This window comes from Myotis daubentonii, chromosome 13 (assembly GCF_963259705.1).
Source record: "Myotis daubentonii chromosome 13, mMyoDau2.1, whole genome shotgun sequence".
In the NCBI taxonomy this organism is placed as follows: domain Eukaryota; kingdom Metazoa; phylum Chordata; class Mammalia; order Chiroptera; family Vespertilionidae; genus Myotis; species Myotis daubentonii.
In genome coordinates this window covers 53,301,467-53,313,729 of record NC_081852.1, presented here as the reverse complement: position 1 = coordinate 53,313,729, position 12,263 = coordinate 53,301,467, and positions in this window count along the sequence as shown.

Below are 12,263 nucleotides of genomic sequence, written 5' to 3'. Positions count from 1 at the left end.
AGGAACTTGAAAGAATTCTCTTTCTTTTACTCAGTCTAATAAATATTTCCTTTTCTATTATCACCGATAGTTAAAATATGTTTAAATAAAAGTTTTGCCCCACAGGTATGTTATTTTATCTTTGTTCATGGAATGAAATGAAATGAAACTCTGCTATGCTTTGAAATGTATGATTTGGGTCCACTTAAAGGGAATACGTCACTGCTTTCTAGAGAGATCACTTTATATTTTGAAATTAGTACATTCAAATCTCAGAATTTAAGAAGAATCTCAGAACCTAAATTTTGTTTTGTATTTTAATAATTTAAAGGTTTTTTCATTAAAATAGTACATGTTTATTAAATTAATTTTGGAAAATACAGAAACATGGAAAATAAATGCGTATTCTCATTGTGCCTTTAAAAAAAATCCTCACCTGAGGATACATTTTTGTTTTTTTTAAAATTGATTTTAGAGAGAGGAAGGGAGAGAGAGAGAAACATTGATGTGAGAGAGAAATGCCAATCGGTTGCCTCCCATACATGACCGGACCAGGAATCAAACCTGCAGCCTTTTGGTGCATGGGATAATGCTCCTTCCATCTGAGCCACCTAGCCAGGGCCTCATCATCTCTTTACTCAAAGATGAACACATGGCTATTTTTGTGTATTGTCTTCTTTTTTGCACATTTAAAAAACATTTAATTGCGTTTCTGAACCTGATGAAAAGCCTGCCTGAGGGGAGGTCTTTTCCAGAGAAATGTCTTCTACCTAATTACAAGGCTTTCGTTGTATCAATGTAAGCAATATTTTTCCTAGTAGGTTTCATCCAGATATAATTATAATTGAACATATTAGCTTTTTCTTTTTTTAAAAGAATGTTTTTATTGATTTCAGAGAGAGAAGACTGGAGAGAGCGATAGAAACATCCATGATGAGAGAGAATCACCAATTGGCTGACTCCTGCATGCCTTCTACTGGGGGTCCAGCCCATAACCTGGGCATGTGCCCTGACCAGGAATCAAACTGTGACCTCCTGGTTCATAGGTTGACACTCAACCACCACTGAGCCACACCAGCTGGGCAGCATATTAGCTTTTTACATTTTTGTCCAGACTAATTAGTGTTGCCAGTAGAATCAAGTGTGATTTACTTAGGAGAGATTTCTCAGGACTCTTGTAGAAAATTGGTTATTATGCTTGTTGGGAATTCCACCAGCCAATAGATCAGCTAACTGATACCCTGACTGATACCATTATTCTTAACTGTTTTAATTTGGAGTTAACTCTCAGCCATCTGAAATACACCTTCAAGCAGTCTTTTAGACAAAGGTAAATGTCATATATATTGTTAGAGTTTTCACATAGCTATGTTTCCCCTGTCAGCTTTATAGGTGAAAAGACAGGACTACAATTGTGTGGTCATAATTTATAATTTTCCTTCTCAGAATTGTAATTCTTGCTTTGTTGTGTTTTATTATTCCTTGTTGAGGAGTGAATTTTTTAGGCCAGAGGATCTTTGCATATTCATGTGTCTCTTTTTGTTGGAAGCTGGATGTCTAAAGGAATTTTCTTTGCATTATAATGTTTTGCCAGGATGAGATGAGTTTTGCCTCACATGAAGTAAGGCCTTTATTTAGCCTCTCTGTTCCTGGGTTCAAACTGCTTGCTCTCTCTGAACTTCAGGTTTTCCCACCCCCTCCCTCTCCTGCTCTCCCCTTCTCTCCTCCGTCTCCTCCCTCCCCTTCCTTCCTTTTTATTTTTGCAAAGTGAGGATGATAATATTTTACCAGATTGTTGTAAGGATTAAATTGAGACACTGCATGCTGAGGGCTTAGCTATTAAATGCAATCCGGCACATGGAAAAGAAATAGTAGTTATTTTTATTATTGGTCAGATCCTGCTTCAACAAAATACATTATGGTTGGAAAAATGAATGACTATCTAATGGCCCAAGTATTCAATACAACCAATAGGTTCCAACTCTTCATTCAAGTCTGTTGTAACAGGATTGACGTGTGTGTGCATCCACTTCTGTATGTCTTTTCAGGTACATGACATTGTTCTCTGAACACGGAATGCTGGCAAGATAAAATTCCTTGGAAACGTCTCAGGATTTCTCTTTGGATTACCCCCAAAGGTGTATGCGTATGTGAGTGTTGGGGGAGAGGAGGGATGAGGGTTGCGTCTTTGATTGACTGGTTGATTGATGGATTGGGGGCAGCAGGAATGTAGGCACTAGTCCAAGCACCATTGCAGGGCTTGATGCTCCACCAGCCTCCTGCTCCAGCTTCAAGCATGATTGTTTTGACTGGATATAAGGTGCATCTCCCCTTTTACACGTGGGGTTTGCTCTGAATTGTGCCTGAGAAAACATGTCTCCAACCTGAGACTGCAATTTGATAGCAGCTTCCTCTGAGGAGCAAACATTTAGAGAATCTTTTCTCTTCCCTCCTCCTATCCCCTCTCCTCTTCACCCCCCTGCCTGCCTTTCCTCTCTCTCTCCTCCACGTGTCTGCGCTCTATAGAATTTGCACTAATGAAAGGAAGGGTTTGCTCTGTGAGGGTGTTAGAGAAGGTCATAGAGAAGATGTGACTTCTGGTTGACCGTGAGTTGGACCCAGGTAGTGGGAGGCTTCTCAGCCCGTCCCCTGGTCCTTGGAATATACGTCTCGCCTGCAATTGCTGAGCAAGCAGCCATTTTCAAGAACTCAGCCTCTAGAGAGCACGTATTGTTGAGACCATCTGGACTGTGTACTTGACTGACCCCAGTTACACAGTTCTGGCCTCTGTATGAACTGGAGAGTGGGTGTGAAGGCCTACTCGTCTCACAGTGCCCAGGACAAGTCTCCTGTGTAACTTCCTTGCTTATTAAACCTGCCATCTGCCCATCTGGAGCGGCCTGCTTCCTCCTTCGGTCTCCCTGTGGTCCATATGCAGGGACCAGTTTGTGACCCAATAGAGTAGCGGTACAAGGACTCCTCCCGCTTGTACAGTCACTGTGTCTTTTTTGACTGTAGCCCAGAATTTTTGATGGTCAGTTTGCTCCCTTGAGAATTATCGTTCTATCTTCTGACTATATTCTGCAGTCAAGAAGATTTTACTTTCTATGGTTTGCAGTATGAAAAAGAACAAATCATTTTTTCTTTTGATAAAATATGAAACTATATGATAACGTGAATATTTGCTTTCGCAAACTTGAGAAACTCCCCAGACTTGGATGTTACTCTTGGAGGCAGCCTCCTTACCTTCCCTGTCCATCGCAGCTCACCCAGGTGGGCGGGGAAGGCTGTGGAGTGAACCTCATACACAGATCAACCTCACCAAACCCTCCAGCATCGGGGGACCCTGCGCATCAGGGGAGGGTGTAACTGCTTCTGGTTGTTCTGTGAACTTCCATGTCACCACTAACCACTGATTATTAGAAGACACGGGTTTTCTATGAATTTTTGTTTCTCAGTGATGTGGTTCCATGTATCTCTAAAGCTTTGGTGACTCAATAATGTTTCAGAGTGCAAGTCTGAAGTCCGATATACCTGAATTCCAACACTGGCTCTTTCCACTGAATTCACCTTTCTGAGCCTCAGTTTCCTCATCTGTAAAATGAGGACAATGGCAGCTGTCTCACAGGCTTGTTGTAAGGATGAAAAGTAATAGAGCTAAACGTCTGGACGGTGCCTGGCACATAATAAGTCCTCATTAAATATTAGCTAACATTTCCCTAGAATAACACAATATTTTCCTATTTTCTTTTCCTCTATTCCCAACAAAGGCTACCTAACTTCAAAAGATTCCCCAGAATGCCAACCATTACCTGATTCAGCAAATGTGATTTTATAGCCTAATTACGAACCTGGACCGCACCACAGAGAAGGGGAGCTATCTTTATCTTTTATTTAAACGGGGCCTCCATGAATGTCTTAGCTTTGATGTGTCATTTTTAAAGTCAGGAACAGGAGGTGGGGAAACATAAGTTATTTCTTTATTGTTATAACTAGAATCAATAGAAGTCGCCTAAACAAAAAAGCTTCATGATTCCCTAATGTTGTCATTTAGAGTCCTCACCACCCTAGGACATTTTCTTTTGCCAAAGATCCTATTGAGTAGCCTGTTTTGTACTTTCCTCCACACGTCACACATCTGATTGCACAAGGCTGTGTCTGGGAGAAAAGAGGCTCTAGGCTTCCTCTGTACGGACAGCTCTGAGATAAAATAGAATTAGTGTTGACGTGAACTTTGCCTCGGCAATCAAGATTGGAAAACTCCAGAAAGAGATTCTTGCAAATATCTTTGTATGACCTTTAAAGGTATCTTGCTTAAATCTGAATTGGAAAATGACTGTAGGAATAAGACTGGGCACCTGCCTGCAAGGGTTAGGAAGATGACAGGAGGTGAAAAGGTCCTTCGCAGGCATGCAGAGAGCTACAGAGGGTTATCTAGGCTAGGCTTTCTCAACCTCAGCGCCGCTGACATTTTGGTTAATTGTTGTAGGGCAGTAATTTTCAGCTGGTGTGCCACAGAATTTTTAAAAGATGCAATACTTGACTATTTAGTCAGTGGCACTGACCTCTTTTCTCCCATCCAAGTACTAACCAGGCCCGACCCTGCTTAGCTTCCGAGATCAGATGAGATCGGGCGCGTTCAGGGTGGTATGGCCGTAGACGACCTCTTTTCTCTTAGATTGTCAAATAAAAATATGAGGACAGCCAGCAGAACAACAGCCATCTGGTGTGAATACCCTGTCTTGAACCATAAATATATAGGTCATATATAATAGAGTTACATCTTATTGGTCAGATCGCATCATAAGTTTTCAACCGATGGATTCATTCTTGGTACCAAAAATCGTTATATACAAGTATAGGCACCTGATTTTTTAAAAAGTCACTTTGTAATGAAAAGGGTAGGTAAGCACTATTATTATTATTTTTTAAATAAGTTAAAATAACACCTATTTTCTTTATCAGATCAGCAAAATATATAATACATTTTTTGGTGTGCTGCAGAATTTTAGTAATTAGTTTATGTATGCCATGAGATGAAAAAGATTGAAAATCGCTGTTGTAGGGAGTTGTTCCATGCATTGTAGAATGTTGAGTGCCAATACTGGCTTTTACCCATTAGATGTCAGTCACAACCCCCTGGTCCCCAGTTGTGACAACCAAAAATATCTCCAACCATTACGACATGCTCTGGGGCAAAGCCAACTTCTTCCCAATTGAAAACTGCCAATCTATGCAAAGGTCTTGCTAACTCTACAGTGAATGTTTGGTCCTTCTCTCAATTGTAGGCCTGACGCTTAGACCAAGGGCTGGTTGGCAATACGTTCTGCAGGTCACATCTGGCCCCAGGTCTGATCCTACAAGTTAAGAATTGTTTTTACAGATAAACATTTGAGATCAATCTGGTGACAGGAAAATTAACTTTAATCCCAATTATGTGAAACGCTCTTCTGAAAAAAAAATATTTCATTCTTCTCATTAGATCTGTACAAGAAATTATACTCTATGCTTATATATAACGTTATCATGTTTTGAATTTCATCAAAAATTTTAGGAAGTTTGTGCTCTCTCTTGTTAGGTAAGTACTGTGTAATATCTTTGACTTTCTTGGCACTCAAAGCCTAAACATTTACCACCTTGATTTTACTGAAAACTTTGCTGACTGCTCCTTTTTGCTGCAGGGGTGGGGAATGTCTGGCCCCTGGGCCATATAAGGCCTGAGAAATCATTCCGTCTGGCCCTGCCAAGGCATTAGGAATGAGTTAATTAAATGTTTGACCAAATATAACAGGCTAGTTTTTAAGTTGATAATTTTGTATGGCCCCCAAATAATGTTATAAATATCGAAGTGATCCTTGGCAGAAAAAAGGTTCCCCACCCCTGCTTTAGCGCATGAAATTTTAGCTGGCATCAGAGTGACTTGGAGGGTTAGCAAAACACAGATTTCTGGGTTCCACCCAAGAGTTTCTGATTCAGAAGGTTTGGAGTAGAGCATTGAGAATTGTGTTTCTAAGGAGTGAGGCTGCTGCTTTACTGATGCTACTAAAAATGTTTCAGAGATTGGGGTTTTATTTCTGGATGGTAGGGTCCTCCTGTTAACATTTGGCCTGAAAGCTGGCCTTCTTTGGCAAAAGGAAGGAGCATTTTAAAAGACAGCTTCTCTTAACAAAGAGATGTAACTGGGTGTAAAAGGTGGGAGGAGAAATTAATTCAAGATACAATGTGTGTTCATTGAGTGTCTACTTTGTACTATGCTTCAGGGGACGGGAAAACCAAAAATGAATGAGAAATAGCTCCTACCCAGCCAAAAGTTTACAATATCCTGAGGTAGAGAAGAAAGAAAGAGGGGGGCCTGTAAGTCAACCCCTGATTAAAAACATAATATTGACTGGCATAACCTCTACAGACAGAGAAGTGATAAGAAAGAGAAGTTGGGCACAGGAAGGGCAAAGCGCTTTGGCTCAGGACAGCACATAAGCGCGTGTAGAGTGGACTCAGCACGGAGCGATTTGAAGACCACTTTAATCACGAGTTTTGGAGGCAAGTGACAGAAATCAAGCTGAACTACTTTAGGCAAAAAGGAGAAATGGTTGGAAGAACACTGAGTTGTTTTAGATTGGGGTTTGGCAAACTTTTTGTGTAAAGGTCTAGCTAATGACTGTTTTCAGCTTTATGGGTCTTATAGTCTCTGCTGTGATGACTCAGCTTTGCTATCATATACAAGCAGCCGTTGTCAATTTGTAAACAAACAAGTGCGGTGGCTACGTCCCAAGTAAATTTCATTTATAAACATAGACTGCAGCTGGATGTGGCCCATGGGCCCTTAGTTCGCAGACCACCATTTTAGATAGTTCAAGGAAACTTGAATACCAAATTGCCAGAAGGGTCAGAAATACAGCTAGGCTTAGGAGCTGCTAGAACCTGGGACCTGGACACATACCGAACGTTCTCACTCTCTCTGCCTCTGTTATCTTCAGTCTGAGTTCCATCCATTGTCTTTGCGGACTGGTTTCCTCTCCTGGCAGGCTCTCAACTGCCAGCAGCTGATATCCTTCAACATCTGGGGGATGTTAGGAGAAATAAAGAGAGAGAGAGAGAGGAAGAGGAAGAAGAAAGGAGGAATGAGGAAGAAGGAAGATCCCAGGGAAGGACTGTGTTTGGCTAAAGACTAAAAATGGCAGTGATGGGAATGGAGTTATGTAAGAATAAGGCAGCTTTTACTGCAGCCATGTGGGGAGGCGGGAAACAGTGCTGGTCAGACAAGGGAGTCACTGCCCTTGACACCTACTGAAAACAGACTGCCGTGTAACTGAGGAGGTAGCGAGTTAGGAGAGAAGACTAACAGATAGCTCAGTAGTAGGACTTGTCAGTGGGTGCTTCTGTGATGCACAGATGTGCGTGAAAGAGAAAGAGTGTGAAAACTTAAAGACGAAAGAACATGCAAGAGCCCAGCTGGTGTGGCCCAGTGATTAAGCATGGGCCCATGAACCAGAAGGTCATGGTTCAATTCCTGGTCCAGCACATACATGCCCTGGTTGCGGGCTTAATCCCCAGTAGGAGGTATGCAGGAGACAGCCGATCAATGTTTCTCTCTCAGTGATTTTTCTATCCCTTCATTCCTCTACCGTTCTCCCTCTAAAACCAATAAAAATATATTTTAAAAAAGAACATGTAAGAGACAGCAGATTAAAATAGCAGACTGAGGCAGAGGTAAAGGGTTCTGTTTTTGAGGAAGAGCTGCTGATCCGAGCTAGGGTCACTCAATGACACAGTAACGTTTCTCAAATGGCATGTGTGCCCTGGATGTTAACAGATACTGTGAGAGAGGGGCTCCTCTGTAAAGCTGGGTTAGCGAAATGCGGGATTAGGTGGCTTTCTTTACTATGGAACTTTCCAGAGCCTTTAGTTCACCAATATACATTGTCACTTTGCAATGCAGGATATAGTATGGAGCATTCCCTGAATTTATTTGACAGTGAGACATACATTTATTATATCACATAACAAGAGGTCCGGATATAAGTGGACTTGGTCCTTTCTCTGAGGTTCACTGGGCTTTCACTCTCTGTTGACAGGTTGGCTCCACTCAGGTCTACTGCCAGATTCTGGGGCTGTGCCGCCTCACAATTTGGTGTGTGGGACAAACGCTTCTTGCCCACAAGCCCTGAGCCACTCTCCCTGAGTCTCCTCAACTCAAATTGGCACAGGTTCCTGGACTCATCACTGGCCCTGAGGATGGACTTGCCATGACCTTCTATCTGATTGCAGGGAATGGTTACTGGCAAGTCAGCCACAATGTCCAGTATGTGTTTTTATAAGCAAACCTACCGAGAAGAGCAAGAGGACCTTTGAAGGATACTTTTTAGATTTATAAGCTCCGTGGTTTATAGGACATGAAAAAACTCACGTTAACTCAAATACTCAGACTTGCCAACCATCTCTGTGAAATGCTGATGCCAGGAATGCTGACATGAGTGCCCACCCGCACATCTCCTTAGCAATCCTTGCACTTCTGGATTTATTGCCATTCTTTCTGTTCTCTTATTCTCCTCCTCCTCCTTCTCCTCTTCTTCCTTTCTGATTTTGCAATCTGGCTACCTTTTTTTTCTTTTTGTTTGTTTTTGGCTGGTGAAAGATATTTTCAAGGCCTTGGAGAAACAATAGGCCCACTCTTCTTTCATGAAAATCCCGCCACAGCTGTAAAGTGGCAAAGCCAAAACCCTTTCGTCTGATTTCAAAGCCCAGGTTCTGAACTTCCATGAACTCTACCATCAGCTGTACTTGTATTATTAACAATAACATACCATAAAGGGGGTACCATAAATGGGGAGATCATTTCAAGTCATCATGGAGCAACTCATGTAGGAGTGACATTCTCTTCTGGGAATCCAGTTTTTTGGTCTTTCTTTGTATTAGATTATTGTGAAATTGAGTGGGTTGATTTTCTACTTGCACATCAGAGAGATTAATAGCTGTCCCATTTTTAAAAGAGAAATAGGAATGGCCACAATCAAGCTTTCCGGATAGATTTTCCTCCTTGTCTTCAATAACTTTCTCTCTGAGCTGCCCTCTTTAAACTGAGCCCTCCATCCTTCCTTATGCTCAGTGCTTGAGTCTTTGTTCTTCCCCCCAGAAACAGTGCCTCAATGGCTCTTCTGCCTCAGCCAATTGCCCTTCATCCTCTGAAAGGTGATTTTTTTCCTGTGGTGCTTCAGTTTCAGTAAAGCCTGGGTTCAATAAAATCATTCTTGGAAGCATCCTGACTGAACACCTTATCTCTTGTTCAGTTCATTTCAAGATAAGATTGCCAAGTAGGAGAGAGACCTCTTTAAATGTCATTTGTAATCAAGGCAGTTCTCTGTTTCCCAATCAGCCAGCAAGGACATTTTTTTTCTCTTAAGTTGTTGGTTTTATTTTATTTTTTTAAAACAAATATCTACTTTTTTATGAAGATGGAAGATGGAGTTTTGGACTTTGGTGAGAACATATGTGTTTATGTAATTTTCATGTCTTGAAAAATAGGCTCTGAAAATCTATGGTATCTAGAGATTCAATAAGGACCCCATTTATTACCATCCTCAAGGAAAAAAAAATGAGCATTGTAGTGTTGGTGAAAAATAAAGAAGGAATTCAGGAAATGAAGAAAGAAAAATTAAATATGGATCCCTTAACCATTGGGTGTAGTTTATCCGATCATATACATGAGTTGGTTATGAGCTTTATTTCCTTGTTTTTATCTTTCTTTTTGGAAAGATCCTCCTCTCTCCATAGCCCCACAAGGCTGAAACCTCAGCTACCACAGCCTCTGATTGAGAGCAGCATGTGGGGATTTATAAGTTCCTCTTGGAAGCAACACGGTATAGTGGAAAGCAGACAGGGTTGGAGATTGACAACTGCAGGTTAGAATTTAACTCGGTCTCAGTAGTTATGTGATATCAGGCTCTGTGCTGAACCTCCCTGAGCCTCAATTTCCCACGTGGCAAAGCAGGTTAATACCTTAAGGTCTCAGATCAAAAGTCAAGGCTTCCGTGTAACTTCCCTGAGCCTGGGATCTAAGCAGTGCCTCCCTCCACTCTTGATGGTTTCAACCTGTTTATGCCCTTGCATAATTGTTCCTTTATGTATTTGTTATCTTTATCTGCAGAGTATAATGCACACTCTTTGAGGGAAAGAACTTAATTTATACGTCCCAATGCTGTATGCCTAGCATCCCGGACTGTACTTTGTATATGGTCAGCCCTCTGTAAATCTTTGTGAAAGGAATGAACGACTGAGTACCTGCTTCATAGAGTTACTCTGATGATTATTTCAACCAATGTTTGTAAAGCAGCTACTAGGAGGTTTAATATTCAGTAGAATCTTGAAATATATCTACTGATAGAGGTTTATCTACTGGAATATCCACTGTAATGGTGAGGGATAATGTAGTCCTATAGGGTAGATCCCCCCAGGGACAGCCTTATATAGGGACGCTGAGGCAGTGCTTCCCAACTCAGGGCTCTTAAGCCATTCTCTGTATTTCAGAAAAACCTAGTGAGGATTTTACATTTAGCCTCCTTGAAACAGCATGTGCTAGAAACCTCAGAGTTGTTCACTTTAGGCTGTCATTAAACCAAACTCAGTGTGGTAAGGTGGTAACCCTGGTTATCTCACGCTGCTCAAACATGCTGCTTCGTGGCTAGTGGTGTCTGCTTAATTAGAAGTGGAAATTTAATTAATTAGATATAACCAGGGCTGCTTTTCAAATTAGCATGATCTTGGAAATCTTTGTAGGTGTGCAAGGCAGACAAGAATGAGAAATCTCCGTGGTGGGGGATAGATTGGAGACCATTGAGCTCCGAGGAGTCCCAAGTGACAGGTTGGGCTGGGAGATCTTTGGGTTCGTTTGCAACTGATGAACAGAGGCTATTCCTTGGAAGTATGGGCTCAGGAGAATTAATTTAGCTAAGAGGACAAACCTCTCTTTCTTTTGTCTAGGTTTTTTTTGTTGTTGTTTTGTGTTTTTTTTTAGACTCCAGTGACTCAGTTCTTCATCTTTTTGTGAAAATTCCCATTCTGGTTGGTGAGGTTTGATGCTGGGGAAGCGTGAGTGGAGCGACACCTGGTATAGCTGGTTCTTTCCTGTTGTCCAGCAGAAGTCTGAGATCATTCTTGACTCCTTTTTATAGCAGAGAAATAGCAAGTAAACTAAATGAAACGTCGTTACAATTGCAGTCTTGGTTCAGGACAGTATGACTCTTCCCTATAGGAGTTCAGATAAATTCTTCCTTTCAACACAAAAAGCTTAGAAAATCAGAGCTGGGATGGTTGACTCGCCTCTTACGCAAGTGCGCAAACCATTGCAAATTGCTTATTTGATGCCCAATTTTCCCTTCATTATGGAAAGCACAGCCTTAATACCACAGTTATGAAATTCATACAGCAAGGTTAATCCTTAGGTGGGAATCCACATAGGTAATAATAAGTCTCATTTTTGGCATCAAAAACAAACAATGAAGCATCATCATACTTAAATATGATGCACTTTGAGGCATGTTCTATTTTCTTTGGCTCTGCTTGATGAGGGCTCAAATATTCTGTAATAATCAACAGCACTTAAGTGTTTATTTTTCTTCCTGTAAGTAATTTTAGCTAAGAAATCAACCAGAGTTAAACTACTGCCTCTGGGGAGAAAAATAAGGTACTTTAGGATTTATTTGTTAAATGCTAACATCCCAGGGAGAAACGTATTTTCAGGGAAGGAAAAAAGAAACAATAGATGTTCGTGAAAATGTAATTTCACAGCAGCTTTTTACAATTCAAAGTTTCAGGTTCTTTTCATGTGTCGTCAGTAACAAACTTGGAAGAATCTTTTTTTTTTTTTTTTTTTAGATGTGTTCAAAAGTGTTTGTGTCTTTTAATCTACAGTTTTAAAAATAAATATTGAGTGATGGCTACATGTCCTAAGATGAGATAAAAAAGAGACAGTAGTTATGAATCCTGACCTTGGAGGTTTTATTGTCTTACTTGGCAGGTAGGACGGGCATGAGGGAAGCAAATAAAATCGCACAACCCACAGAATTGATGTGTTGATAATGCGGCTGGCTTCTGAAAGAAGGTGTAGAGGGTTAGACATGTGGCTGTAGGTTTTCTGATGTACATATTGAGCCTTTCGCTAGCCATTTCCTGGAATATGCTTTGATCTTTCCAAAATATCTTTCAGTTTAAGGAATGTGATCTGCTAGGAGACGTTTTAACCCTTCACAAACCCTAGGCCAACTCCTCCTTCTGCAGGCATCCTCACA